Source organism: Canis lupus, chromosome 17 (assembly GCF_011100685.1).
Source record: "Canis lupus familiaris isolate Mischka breed German Shepherd chromosome 17, alternate assembly UU_Cfam_GSD_1.0, whole genome shotgun sequence".
NCBI lineage: Eukaryota > Metazoa > Chordata > Mammalia > Carnivora > Canidae > Canis > Canis lupus.
In genome coordinates, this window is record NC_049238.1 from 19923434 (window position 1) to 19937201 (window position 13768).

Here is a 13768-nt window from a genome sequence, read left to right on the forward strand (position 1 = left end):
GCTTAAATTAATAATAACTTATTAACATTGATTCATCAGTTATAACACATGTACCACACTAAAACAAAATATTAATAACAGGAGAAATCATATACAGAGAAGAAGGGACATATACTCTACCATCTACCCATTTTGGTCATATTCAGTTATGTATATAATTTTTTTAAAATATCACAGACAGTTCCACTTCTGGGTATATACACAAAAAAGCTTGAAATAGGGACCTGAACAAATATTTGAACACCCATGTTCATAACAGCATTATTTACAACAGCCAAAAGGTAGAAACAATCCAAATGTCCACTGATGGATGAATGAATAAACAAATGTGTATGTACATACAATGGAAGAGTATTTCACCTTAAAAAGGAAGGAAATCCTGATACATGCTACAATATAAATGAACTCCTAAGACACTATGCTACATGAAATAAGCCAGGCAAAAGGACAAATATTATGTTATTCCACTTACTTGAGGTCTCTGGAGTAGTCAAAGTCATACGGATAGTAGAATGGTGGTTGCCAGGGGCTGAAGGGAGGTGTTTGGTGGGTACGGAGTTTCAGGTGGGGAAAATGAAAAAGTTCTAGAGATGGACAATGGTAATGGTTACACAACCATGTGAATGTACCTCATGCCACAAATGTATACTTGGTAAGTTGTATGCCATGTATATTTTACAATTTTTAAAAAGCAGAAAAACTAGATATCCAAATTGGAGGGAAAAAAAGGCTCTCTTCCTTCTACCACAGAGAAATTCTACATGGAAAGCAAAACTTTTTAATTTAGTTTTTTTTAAGTTTTACTTATTTAAGTCATCTCTACACCCAATGTGAGGCTCGAATTCACAACCCCAGATCACAACCCTACATGCTCTTCTGACAAGCCAGTCAGGCCCCTTTTTAAATTTTAGATGAAAATACAGAAATATATAATTCACACCCTGGGGTAGAAAAAATTTACTTAAACCAGACACATACAGGGGTGCCTGGGTGGCTCAGTCAGTCTGACTTCAGCTCAGGTCATGATCTCAGGGTTCTGGGACTGAGCCCAACATTGGGCTCCCCACTCAGCAGGGAGCCTGCTTGTCCCTCTCCCTTTGCCCTTCCCCCTGCTCATGCTCACTCTCTCTCTCTCTCTCTCAAATAAATAAATCTTAAAAAAAAAAAAAAGACATACACAACCTTTTCTTTCTAATTTAAGGGAAATTTTTTCATAAATATAACATTAAAATTTTAAACTTGCATACAAACAAAGACACTGCCAACCAAGGGGAAAGGCAAGCCTCAGACTAGCAGGATGCATTTGCAACACATAGATCCAAAAAGATTTAGTATCCAAAGTAACACAACTGTCTGTCCCTCAGTGAATGAAGAATGAAAAAGGTGATTTAAGTCTACAATTGTACATTACCTAGTAGTTTAAAAAAAATGAACCAGATCCACAAGTTCCATGGTTAAATCCCCCTGAATTAAAATTTAAAATGTGCATCCTCTTTGCAATTCTACTTCTTTCATTCACTGCAGCAGTGTCCGAAACAGCAAAGAGCTTAAATGGCCTTTAATGAGGAGACGATTAAATAAACAACAGTACAACACACATAAGAGTTCATGTAGTAGTCTAGTCAAGAAAAATCAGGTAGATACCAATGTTCCAACACAGAAAGATCTCAGGGATTTTGTTAGGAAACAACAGCAACAGTAACAATGTACAGTATCATGTCAGTAATTTAAGAGTGGAGAGAAATTAGCTTTTTTTCTGTATTACCTATATATAGAAGACAATGCAAAGATTTGGAAGGATAGGGCAGCCCCGGTGGCTTAGCGGTTTAGTGCTGCCTTCAGCCCGGGGTGTGATCCTGGAGACCCAGGATCAAGTCCCACGTCAGGCTCCCTGCGTGGAGCCTGCTTCTCCCTCTGCCTGTGTGTCTCTGCCTCTCCCTCTCTCTCATGAATAAATAAAATCTTAAAAAAAAAAAAAAAAAAAAAAAAAGATTTGGAAGGATAGTAACAAACTGGTAACTGCAATTTCAGTAGAAAAGAGAGTGGGCCAAGAAAGGTTTATTCTGTTTGTATTTTGAGTATTTTATAAGAAAGTGTGTGTTCATGAGCCCTTCACAGAGCTGCAGTACCGAGCCCCACAGACTGTGCATGAGACAAGCCCAGGAGGTACATTTACAGGGATTCCGCTATGAATGGCACCCTCGAAAGGCAGGTGATACACATCCTGCATAACCAGACACCACAGCCCTGATGTTTGTGTAACTAGAAGTAAATAAAATGAGAGAGGGTGGACTATAAACCAGCATGAGGGCATTTTCTGGGATGATGTAAATATCTATATCCTGATTGGGGTAGTGGTTACAAAGTATATACATTTTTCAGAACACACCCAACTGTACACAGATATTTGTGCATTTTATTATATGTCAACTACACATCCATAAAACTGATTTTAAAGGAAACATAAATATACTGATAAAATACCACATCAGTGAGAGGACCTGGACTAAGGCACTCAAAATTACAGGCTAGGGTACCCTGAAACAAGAACTGATGGACTCCTGCTGGTTGCATTCTGAAGTGCACAGTCCTAAAACTAAAAAGAAATGAACTTAGTTCTTCAAGGCTTTCAGCACAAGACCAAGTTTGGATTGGTATTACCCTTATTTTTTATACGTGCAAGCAAAGGCCCTAGAAGATTTTTATTAAAGCCATAAAATAAAAGGCAACTTGGCATTCTGTTGGTTCTAAGTCTAATTTTCTAAGTAGAAAATTTGTCTCCCATGCATAGTGGACGCTCAAAAACCCCGCCGGCACAACTTTAACTATATAACCCTCTCCAAAGGTAATTCCACTTATGCATGATAAAAATCCTCACAGAACTCATAAAAGGTCAAGTTTTAGTTTGGCAGACAAAGTAACCCAACAGGCACTGCAACCCCGGGCACTGAAACAGCAGCTGGGAGCTGGAGAGCCCAGAAATCCAACTGCAGCAGAGAATAAGTAGAACTGCAGTCCTCACAGAAGAGCAGGGACACATTCTCTTAGATCCAAAAACCAGGATAAAAGTGTAAAAAATGTTCCCTAGACAAAAGTGCTCTTCTTCCTCAAGTGACAGAAAAGAGGAGGGCCAGAATTGGATGGCTAGAAGGAATGACCCAAGGACTAAGCTCCTGCTGGCCAACGTGGAATAAAGATGTGAAAGTGGCAGGGTGGCCACAAGAAATCACCACTCCTCAGCCACTGCTTTAAATCCCCAGACCTAATATATAACTGGAATATTACTCAGCCATCAAAACCGACAAATACCCACCATTTGCTTCAACGTGGATGGAGCTGGAGGATATTATGCTGAGTGAAGTAAGTCAGTTGGAGAAGGACAAACATTATATGGTCTCATTCATTTGGGGAATATAAAAAATAGTGAAAGGAATTAAAGGGGAAAGGTGAGAAAACAAGTGGGAAATATCAGAGAGGGTGACAGAACATGAGAGACACCTAACTCTGGGAAAAGAACAAGGGGTAGTGGAAGGGGAGGTGGGAGGGGATGGGGTGACTAGGTGATGGGCACTGAGGGGGGCACTTGATGGGATGAGCACTGGGTGTTATGCTATATGTTGGCAAACTGAACTTCAATAAAAAAAATAAAAAGAAATAAACATTAAAATTAAAATAAATAAAAATAAAAAATAAATACCCAGACCTAGAAACCTGGGTTACCTTATGTGACCAAAATATTAAAAAAAAAGAAGAGGAAGAGAGAAAGGGGAAAAGAAAAAAGGAGGAGAAAAAGAAAGAAAAGAAAAGAAAAGAAAAGAAAAGAATAAGAATAAGAATAAGAATAAGAATAAGAATAAGAATAAGAATAAGAATAAGAATCTCGGGAATCCCATCAGCCATTCTTAACATCTAAGTATTTAATACTGCTCCGTGTAAAACACAGCAAAGCCTTGCTTGGTTCATTGGTTCACGCAATAAATATTTTTTACCTGACTGCTGTGGGCCAGGCACTGTTCTTGTCATTGAGGATTTAGCAGCTATAGTCATGGAGCTTAATTTTAGGAGAACTGAACTCCAATAAATTTTTTTTTTTTTTTTTTTTTTTTTTTTTAGGAGGGAAGGAAGGTAACTTCTTTTCTCTTTCCAGATTTCTTCTTCCCTTCTCCCCCCTTTAAATGTTAGGCAGAACTGCCTTCGAAGTCTCTCAAATTTCCCCCACAAGCTCCTCTGACTCTTCTGCTTTATCTCCAAACCAAGCAATTTATAGCTCCAATTTCCCAACACTGGGAAAAGACCCAAAAAAAGACCTAAAGTGAATAAAGTGTGAGACGAAATTCAATGCTACTTTGTATTTCACATGCACACACCTTCGCTCCCAAATCGTCAGCACCTACCTACACGGCAGATCACGGCTGTGTTTTACACTATTTCGTGGCCCCAGCTGCTGACCGCGGTTCTCTACCCCAGGTAGCTAATCGATAAACGTTGGCCAGGAGCGCTGGAAGGTCTTCCTAATCCCAAGGCCTGGCACAGGAATTCAACGGCAAGCATCTGTTACCTCCACCCCGCCTGCTCTCAGGACACCTTCTTTTCGAGGGTGACCTCGGTGCACGGGTTCAGCACGGTTAGGCGCCTCCGCAAGCAGTGCTTGGGGGCGAGCTGAGATACAGTCCCTTCCCTCTGCCAGGGCCTAACTGCCTCACCTGCCCTCTGCCAGGACCTGCCTCCTTCGCCCCTCACAGCACCTAACTCAGCCTCCTCCTCCAGCAGCAGCATCAGCCCGGCGCCCGCAGCCCGGCCCCGCGCCCCGCGGCCACGGTGCGCTCGGGACCCCGGGGACCCCTCCCCGGCCCGGGGCTCCGAGCCCAGCCGCGCCGGCCCCGGACTCTGCGCTCGCGGTGCAGCGGCCCCGGCTCCCCGAGCCCCGTCCGTCCCCCGCCGCCCGGAGGCTCCTTCCCGCTCCTCGCGGGCGCGAGGCTCCAGCCCACCCCGCCGCCCTCCCGCAGCCCGCGGCCGCCGCGAGCCGCCGCCGCACTCACTTCCCGGCCGGAGCTGGGGACGCCGCGAAGGTCTCGGGCGGCCGCAGCCTCCTGCGCCTCCTGCGGCCCGGGCCCGGCGGCCGAGGTGGCGGCGGAGCCCGCTCAGGCCCCGGAGCCGCCCCCGCGGCGGACGTTCTCAGGCGCCCGGCTCGCGCCGTCTCCCCGCCCGGCACGCGCAGCAAGCCCGCCCCCGGCGCGAGGGCGCGAGGGCGCGAGGGCGCGGGGGCGCGGGGCGCGGGGGCGCGGAGACGCGGGGGCGCGGGGGCGCGGGGGCGCGGGGGCGCGGAGACGCGGGGGCGCGGAGACGCGGGGCGCGGGGCGCGGGGCGGGGGGCGGGGGGCGGGCGCGCGCCGCCTGTGCGAGCGCGCGGCCGGGGGCGGGGCTTCCGCCTCGCAGAGGAGGGGGCGGGCGAGCGGGCCGAGCTCCCTCCGAGCCCCGCCCCCTGCGGCCGAGCGGGACCCGGCTCCCCCGTCCCTCCCCTCCCCCCAGCGGGCCCGCGACTGGCGGACGCGGAGGGGTGAAACCCGCCCCCTTCCGGCTGGTCCCGCGCGCTGGCGGCGGAGGTGCGTTTCGATTCCACAGGTATGTGCCGGGGCAGCTGGACACTGTGCGCGCCGTGACTCGAAGGTGAAGAATGCAAAGAACCACCCCATGAATCATTCATCCGCGCCTCCGGCGAGAGGTCTTGCCCTGAGGGATCTTCCCAAATGAAGTTCAACCCAGCGAGCGTTTCGTGAGCGCCGGCTCCGCGCTTAGCTCGCTGCCAGGTGCTGCGCAGGTACGCCGTCGCGGTCACGGCCCCTGGTTCGAGGTGCGCATAATTTCGTACGAAAGCAGCCGTGTAAACAGGCGGGGCTGGTGACCCAGGCAAAGCCAAGCCCACAAGGAGATGCTATGGCAGGGCAGAGGAGGAAGAGATTACTTCCGCTTGGACCAAGTGGAGGGGGTTCCTGGAATAGGTGGCAATTGTGTCCCGACTGGAAGGAAGAGAAAGAAACACGTCCGAGGAGAAAAAAAAAAAAAAAAAAAAAGGGCGTCCAAGGCTGGGTAAACAGCTTGGGCGAGGGAACGGAGCCGGACCCAGATTTACCATCTCGACATCAGCTTTTTTGTTTTAATATTATTCATTTTTGACAGAATGCTTTCCAAAGTGTGTGAAATGTAGGAGATGATTCGAAATAAGAACAGCTAAGCTTTTTCTCGATAGTTCAGAGGATCGTTCTTCTCACAGTTGCTTACGGCTCAAATCAGCAGTGTCCTTTAAGGATAATTGCACTGTGAGTGCGGGATGTTAAGTCCCTAAGCAAAGAGCCCCCAAGCCAGGATGCTGTGCGCCTGGGTTTTCACTGCTTTTTGGCACCTTATGGTAAGGCAGATCGTGCCACCTCCTGCTGCTGTCTGCCTGCCTGACTGCCTTTAGAACATCCTCTTCCTCCTCCTCTCATTTTCCTATTTTTAAACTCCCAGGGTGAAGGAAATAAGTGAGGGTAAACAGGTTCCTCAAGGAAAGGACATCAACTTTGACACATGGATTTTAGGACTCTTGGATGCTTCTAAGCATGCAAGCTTTTTCAAGCTTTTTCGCTTGTGTGCAGGGTCTTGACTGTGTTCTGAATATGCTGAGATACTCAGAATACAGGCAAGAGACATCTTGTTTATTCATTTACCACTTACTGAGCACCAACTATGTGGGAGGCTTTGAAAGGGTAAAACATTGATCCTACCCTTTGGAGAAAAGATGTGTAAATGATGTAAAATAAATATGTCGATATTGTTTGCTATATTTGCCGTATTGATTGAAACCAAGGTAATTTCAGTACCAGAGCTGGACTATAATAAGCCATTCTGGGAATTAAGTTCACTTCTATGAGCATCATACATACCTCATTACCTCCCACATCCTCAGAAAACTCCTTTCAGACATATTTCGATCGTGCCCCCCGCCCCACCTCAAGCTCTCAAAATTATCAAACCCTCTTACCTTTTCCATCACCATCTGCCATAGTCAGGCTTTTCCTGTCCTCAGAACAAGAAACCCCTCGGTCCCTCTGCATTGTGTTCTAGTTACTGCTTGCTCCCTTTCTCTATTTCCCTTCACAAATGTCTTGAAAGTAGTTTGCACTCATCTCTGCCAACTCAGCAGCTTCTCCCTCGTCAACCCACACAATGTAACTTCTGTCCCCACCACATCCCTGCACCAATCCATCGTTAAGGGCTTGCTGAATCCCAAATGTCACAGGCTGTATCTGAGTCCTCATATCACTGGGCTCTTGGTGGCACTTGGCAACACAAAGCACTCCACTCTTTTGGAAACTCCCTTGGCCTTCATGACATGACTCACCTCCTCACCCTGCTGACCACTCCTGAGTCTCCCAAGTTCTGTTCTCAGTGTTCGGTTCACCCTACACAATCTCCTGAAGCCATTCCACCCCCTCCCTGTCTTCATCCATCACATATACCAGCAACTCTCAAATGCATTACTGGCTCAGACCACTCATCTGAGTTCCACAGACAAACACCTTCTGGACCTCTTCCCCTAGATGTCCTCCAGCCACCCCAAGCCCTATGTGTCTAAAACTGTTCTGCATTACTGTCCACTCAGTTGCCCAGTTCAGAAACCTGAGAGTCATCCTGGATTCCTCCCTTCCCGTCCCCACCACACTCAACAATCATGTTGATTCTCCTCATTAAGAACTCTAGAATCTGTCCCTCATGGCTAAGCCTCTCACCTAGACTAACGTAATAGCTTTGATCCTGTCCCTCTCCTGTGGTCTCGTTCCTTTCATTCCATATTCTATACTGCATGTCAGAAAACACTTCCCAGAATATGCTGCCTGCATATGTCACTGCTCAGCATGGCACGCAAAACCATCCATTCATCTATCCTTTGTCTATCTCCCCACTTCCTCTCTGTCACTTCCTACACAAATCCCATCCAAACTCCTGGAATGTTCCTCCTTTCCCTTGCCTGCAGACCTTTGTGCTTATTTCTCTCTCTGTTTGGAATGCCAAATAATGGGACAAATAATGAAATTTTCTTGAAATAAGAAAATGTAAACCTACATAATGAGAGAGCCCCCTTGTACTTGGGGGAAACCATCAGAGTGATCGATTCTAAGAGCTAGCCTCTTAAAACTATTAGACAAAAATAATAGTTTTCAAAGCCACCATGCAAAAAGTTCAAATTACTTAATGTACTAAGGCTGCAGTACATTAAAGATGTCTGCAGATTCTGTGTCCCTTCTTTTGATCCAGGCTGGCCCAAGAGAATTGCTTGACCAGCAGAATGTGTGATGTATACAGGACTTTTTTTTTTTTTTTAGATTTTATTTATTTATTCATGAGAGACAGAGAGAGAGAGAGAGAGAGAGGCAGAAGGAGAAAGAAGCAGGCTCCATGCAGGGAGCCGAACGTGGGACTCAATCCTGGGACTCCAGGATCTCGCTCTGGGCCAAAGGCAGGCGCTAAACTGCTGAGCCACCCAGGGATCCCCAGTATACAGGACTTCTAAGACTTCATAAGAAGTCTTGAAGAATCCACTGGGTCTTTGAGCACACTTGCTCTTGAAGCCCTGAGGCACAATATGAAATATCTAACTCCCCTGGGCACCTGGGTGGCACAGTTGGTTAAGCATCTGACTCTTGGTTTCGGCTCAGGTTATGATCTCAGGGTCCTGGGATGGAGCCTTGTTCCAGCTCTGTGCTCAGAGGGGGAGTCTTCTTGGACTCCAGCATGAAGAGATTCTCTCTCCTTCTTCCTCTCCCCCTCCCACTCCTGCTGTCTCTCTCTCTCTCTAAAATAAATAAATCTTTTTTAAAAATCTAACTCCCTGTGGAGAGACTCTGAGATAGCATAGAGAGGGAGAGAGACTAGCTGACTCTAGCTGATGTGAGTGAAGTCATCATGAATGCTCTATATCAGATCAGCCATCAGCTGGGGTACCACACAGTGACCCCAGTCAAAGCTATGTAGAACAGAAGAATAATCCAGCCAAACCCCACCCAAATTCCTGACCCTAAAGATTGTGAAATTATATCCAAAATAGTTCTCACTTTAAGCCATTACTTTTCAAACTAAATAGTTTGTTATGGAATCTGGGAAAGAAAATATCTGGCATCAGACTTCTCAAGAGCAAAGCAAGGCAATAGTGATGCAGCATTTTTGAAAAACTTGAGCAAAGAAGATGCAAGCTAAGGATTTTGTACCCACCCATCCATGCTGCTTTTCAGGCATTAAACTCTATAGGAAAAAAAATCCTCTTTTTAAAATCCAAGAACTCAAAGAATAATATGCACATAAGCCCATCCGAAGTATTTCCTAAAGCAGGGTTCAGCACATTTTTTCTAAAGCATCAGATAGCAAATGTTTGGGGTTTGCAGGTCTAATATTCAACTCTGCTATTGAAGCACAAAAGCCTCTCTCTCTCTATATATATATATAATATATATATAGTATATATATATATTATATACACAAAGAAGTGACTGTGACTATATCGCAAATAAAATGGATTTTAAAAAATAGGCAGCCAGGGGTGCCTGGGTGGCTCAGTAGGTTAAGTGTCTGACTCTTGGTTTTGGCTCAGGCCCTGATCAAGCCCTGCATCAGGCTCTCTGCTCAGCCCCTTCTCTCTCTCTCTCTCTCTCTCTTTTCGATCTCTCTAAAATAAATAAATAATAATCTTTAAAAAAAATAGGCAGCTACTCTGCAGTGTGAGTGTCTGAACTAAGGATACCACCAGTCATAGTAAAGTAGAGCCCACCCTAATGACCATATTTCTTAAATTATTTATTTACTTACTTATCAGTAATCTCTACACCCAATGTGGGACTCAAACTCACAAACCTGAGATTAAGAGTCACATGCTTCTCTAACTGAGCCAGCCAGATGCCCCCTAAGGACATCATTTTAATTTAATTATCTCTTTCAAGACCCTATCTTCAAAAATAGTCACATTCGGTATGATTAGGCAAAACTCTCAGAAGAAAACATAGGTGTAAGTCCTTGTTACCTTGGCAAAACCTCCTTAGATACACACCACAAGCACAAATGACAAAAGAAAAGGTAGATAAATTTGACTTTATCAAAATTAAATACTTTTGTGCATCAAAGGACACCATTAAAAAGTACAAAGACAGCCTACAGGATGGGAATAACTATTTCCAAATAATATATATGCTAAGGGACTTATATCAGAAATATATACTAGCAACACTATTATAACACAAATAACTCCGTTGAAAAATAGGAAAAGGATTTGAGCAGACATTTCTTCCAAGAAGAGATAGCTATCTGACTGGTAAGCACATGTAAAGATGTTCAGTATAATTAGCCCTTAGTGGAATGTAAGTAAAAAATAGAAGATATCACTTCACCCCTCCTAGGATTGCTCGCATCAAAATCACAGACAATAGCAAGTGCGGGTGAGGATGTGAAGAAACTGGAACCTTGATACATAGCTGGTGGGAATGTAAAAAGGTGTAACTGTTTCCAAAAACAGCGTGGCAGCCCTCAGAAGGTTAAACGTAATGTTATCATATGCCCTAGCAATCCTACTTCTAGGGATATACTGTAGGAGACTTGAAAATATATGCCTACCCAGCAACCTATACAAAAATGTTCACAGTCTTGTTCACAACAGCCAAAAAGTGAAAACAACCCCAAACTCCATCACCTGATGAATGGGTAAACAAAATGTGGTACATCCATCCATACAATGGAATAGTATTTAGCAATAAAAAAGAACAGAGCATGGATGCCTGGGTGGCTCAGTCAGTAAAGCATCCAGCTCTTGATTTCAGCTTCAGTTGTGATCTCAGGCTTGTTTTTTGTTTTTTTTTAAGATTTTATTTTTATTTATTCATGAGAAAGACAGAGAGGAGAGAGAGAGAGAGAGGCAGAGAAACAGGCAGAGGGAGAAGCAGGCTCCATGCAGGGAGTCCGACATGGGACTCGATCCCGGGTCTCCAGGATCAGGGCCTGGGCTGAAGTCGGCGCTAAACCGCCGAGCCACCTGGGCTGCCCGTGATCTCAGGCTTGTGAGATCGAGCCCCATCTTGGGGTCTGTGCTGGGTGTGGAGCCTACTTAGGACTCTCTTTCTCTTTCTCCCCCTCTACCTCTCCCACCCACCCCTCCCTGCACATGCACATGTGCACTCTTTCTCTCTCCCCTCCAAAAATAAAGTAGAATGGAGCATATGTTAGAACATGGAAGAATCTAGAAGATGTGCCAAGTGAAAGAAGCCAGTCACAGAAGACCAAATACTATATAATTCTATGTATATGGAATATACAGAATAGACAAATCGACAAGAGAGAGAAAGTAGGTTGGTGGTTGGCAAGTTGGCTGGAGGGGTTGGAGGGATTGGGAAAGAACTTTTCAGGCATAGGATTACTTTTTGAGTTGATGAAAATGTTCTAAAATGACTGTGGTGATGGATTCACGAGTCTGTGATCATACCAAAATCAGTGAATGGTACACTTTAAATAGATGAAAGACATCTGAATTATGTCTCAATAAATCTGGTTCTTTGAAAAAAGAAAACTAAAGAACAATCCTGAAAGACACAAAAGTATACTTGAAGGAGACATCCCTTGGTTTTGGTTAAAATAGTTCAACATCATTAAGGTGACAATTTTCCTTATGCTAATTTATAAATTTAAAAGAATTCCCCCCAAAATAGAAACAAATTTTTTTTCTTGTTTTCTGAAGCTAGACAAATTGAAACCAAAGTTCTTGTGGAAAAATAAACACCGAGGAACAGCTAGTAGAACACTGAAAAGAGATATGAGAAAAGATTGGCTCTAATCAGTATCAAAACTTACCATGGAGCTCTTGGCTGGGAACAAAGTGGTTCTGGCACATGAATAGACAGACCAGTGTGATCAAATAGTAGGTACTGAAATCAGTCCAACTACATGTGAGTTCTAGTATATGAGAAGCAGTCAAATGGCTGAGACAAAGGACTTTTTAAAAAAATATTGTATTTATTTATTTGCGACAGAGAGCATGAGGTGGGGGAAGCAGAGGGAGAGGGAGAAGCAGACCCTCGCTGAGCAGGGAACTCGACACGGGGCTCGATCCCAAGACCCCGGGATCATGACCTGAACCAAAGGCAGAGGCTTCACTGACTGAGCCAGCCAGATACCCCCAAGAAGGACTTTTTATTATGGTGTTGGGAGGACTGTCCAGCCATGCACAGCCTCACTCTGTTGGTGAGGGTATGGGGAAACAAATATTACTAGAAGGAATGGGAAATAGTAAAACCCCTCTGGAGGGGCATTTGCCAATATCTAATGAGTGGTTTGTGCACTTACCTAAGATTTATTTATTTATGAAAGAGAGAACAGTGAGGGGGGAGGAAGGGTAGAGGGAGAGGGAGAGAGAGTCTTAAGTAGACTCTGTGCTGAGTGCGGAGCCAAATGTGGGACCAGACACGAGGCTCAGTCTCTTGAGATCCCGACCTGAGCCAAACCAAGATTTGGATGCTTGACCAACTGCACCACCCAGGTGCCCCTGTGCATTTACCTTTCAACGCAGCACTCCAGCTTCTAGGAACTTGCCCTAAAGAAATCTCCAGAAATAATACATACACTACATATGTATACTTCTTCATTGTATCATTATTTGTATTTGCAGGATATTGGATGCTACCTAAATGCCCAAACAGGAAGACTGGTTGAATAAACTTACAACTGACACCTAGGAAGCAAGAAAAATGAATGAGGAATCTTTATAACTGATTCATTGTAATTTCCAAGATATATTATTAAGTTTTAAAAACAAAGTACAAAAACAAATGTATAGTATGTCACCTTTTGTATAATAAAGACAAGAAAATAAACTGGACTTGCTTCCTTTATTAAAAGATCATCACAAGAACAATAAGCCGGAAAACAATGAAATTGTTTGCCTGTTAGGAATTAGGTGAGGAACAGGTAGAAAGGATAAGAGAGGAAGGGACAATTTTGAGGTAGTTTTGGCTTCTGGAAACATGTTAATGTTGCATACATTCAAACACAAAATTCAGGGGTACCTGGCTGGCTCAGTCAGGGGAGCATGTGACTCTTGATCTCAGGGTCATGAGCTTGAGTCCCATGCTGAATGTAGAAATTACTTAAATAAAACTTTAAAAAATAATAAAATTAAATCAAAAAGCATAAGAAACGATGAAAAATCTGTAACTAGATGCAAACAGAAATAAATGAACTCATTTGTGTGTCAAATGAATAATATAACCATGTGAAGAGGGAGAAAGAAGTAAGCCAGGTAATTTTGTATATGGTGCTTAGATATACCTTCATTTGAATGCAAACTATAAGCTGAGAAAAAAAGAATACCAGAAAAAGACAAAACACAGTGGCAAATAAACATTTTTAAATGTTATCTTTATTGCTAATATTTACAGATTAAATTAGCAAACTATTTGATATTTAATATCCAATGGTAAAGAGGCTTTGGGGTTGTTTTTTTTTTTTTTTTCAGATTTTACTTATTTATTTGACAGAGAGAGAGAGCAAAAGCGGGGGGAGTGGCAGGCAGAGGGAGAGGGAAAAGCAGACTCCCCACTGAGCAGGGAGCCTGATGCGGGGCTCAATCCCAGGACCCTGAGATCATGACCTGAGCCAAAGGCAGACTCTTAACCGACTGAGTCACCCAGGCACCCCAAGGGTTTTTTGAAGAAATATAAATTATAGAACCGTTCTGGAAAGTGATATAGAAATATCAG

General features: G+C 44.3%; 1 protein-coding gene and 1 long non-coding RNA gene across 17 annotated transcripts in view; one reads left to right on the top strand and one right to left on the bottom strand.

The window, feature by feature from the left end:
* DTNB (dystrobrevin beta) overlaps positions 1-7038 on the bottom strand; it is a 244842-nt gene extending 237804 nt beyond the window's left edge. For 14 of the 16 annotated variants that reach the window (XM_038560968.1, XM_038560966.1, XM_038560967.1 and 11 more), the window contains exon 1: positions 5040-5156. The gene's annotated coding sequence lies outside the window, so the exon portion shown is untranslated. Of the gene's footprint in view, positions 1-4394; positions 4475-5039; positions 5157-7020 lie in introns of those variants that run through there. The other 2 variants (XM_038560959.1, XM_038560958.1) reach the window with 2 other exon arrangements.
* Positions 5488-12883, top strand: LOC106559893. The gene is made up of 2 exons (XR_005372222.1): positions 5488-5817; positions 12679-12883. It is a non-coding gene; the product is annotated as an uncharacterized LOC106559893 (long non-coding RNA).
* The last annotated feature ends 885 nt before the right edge of the window (positions 12884-13768 follow it).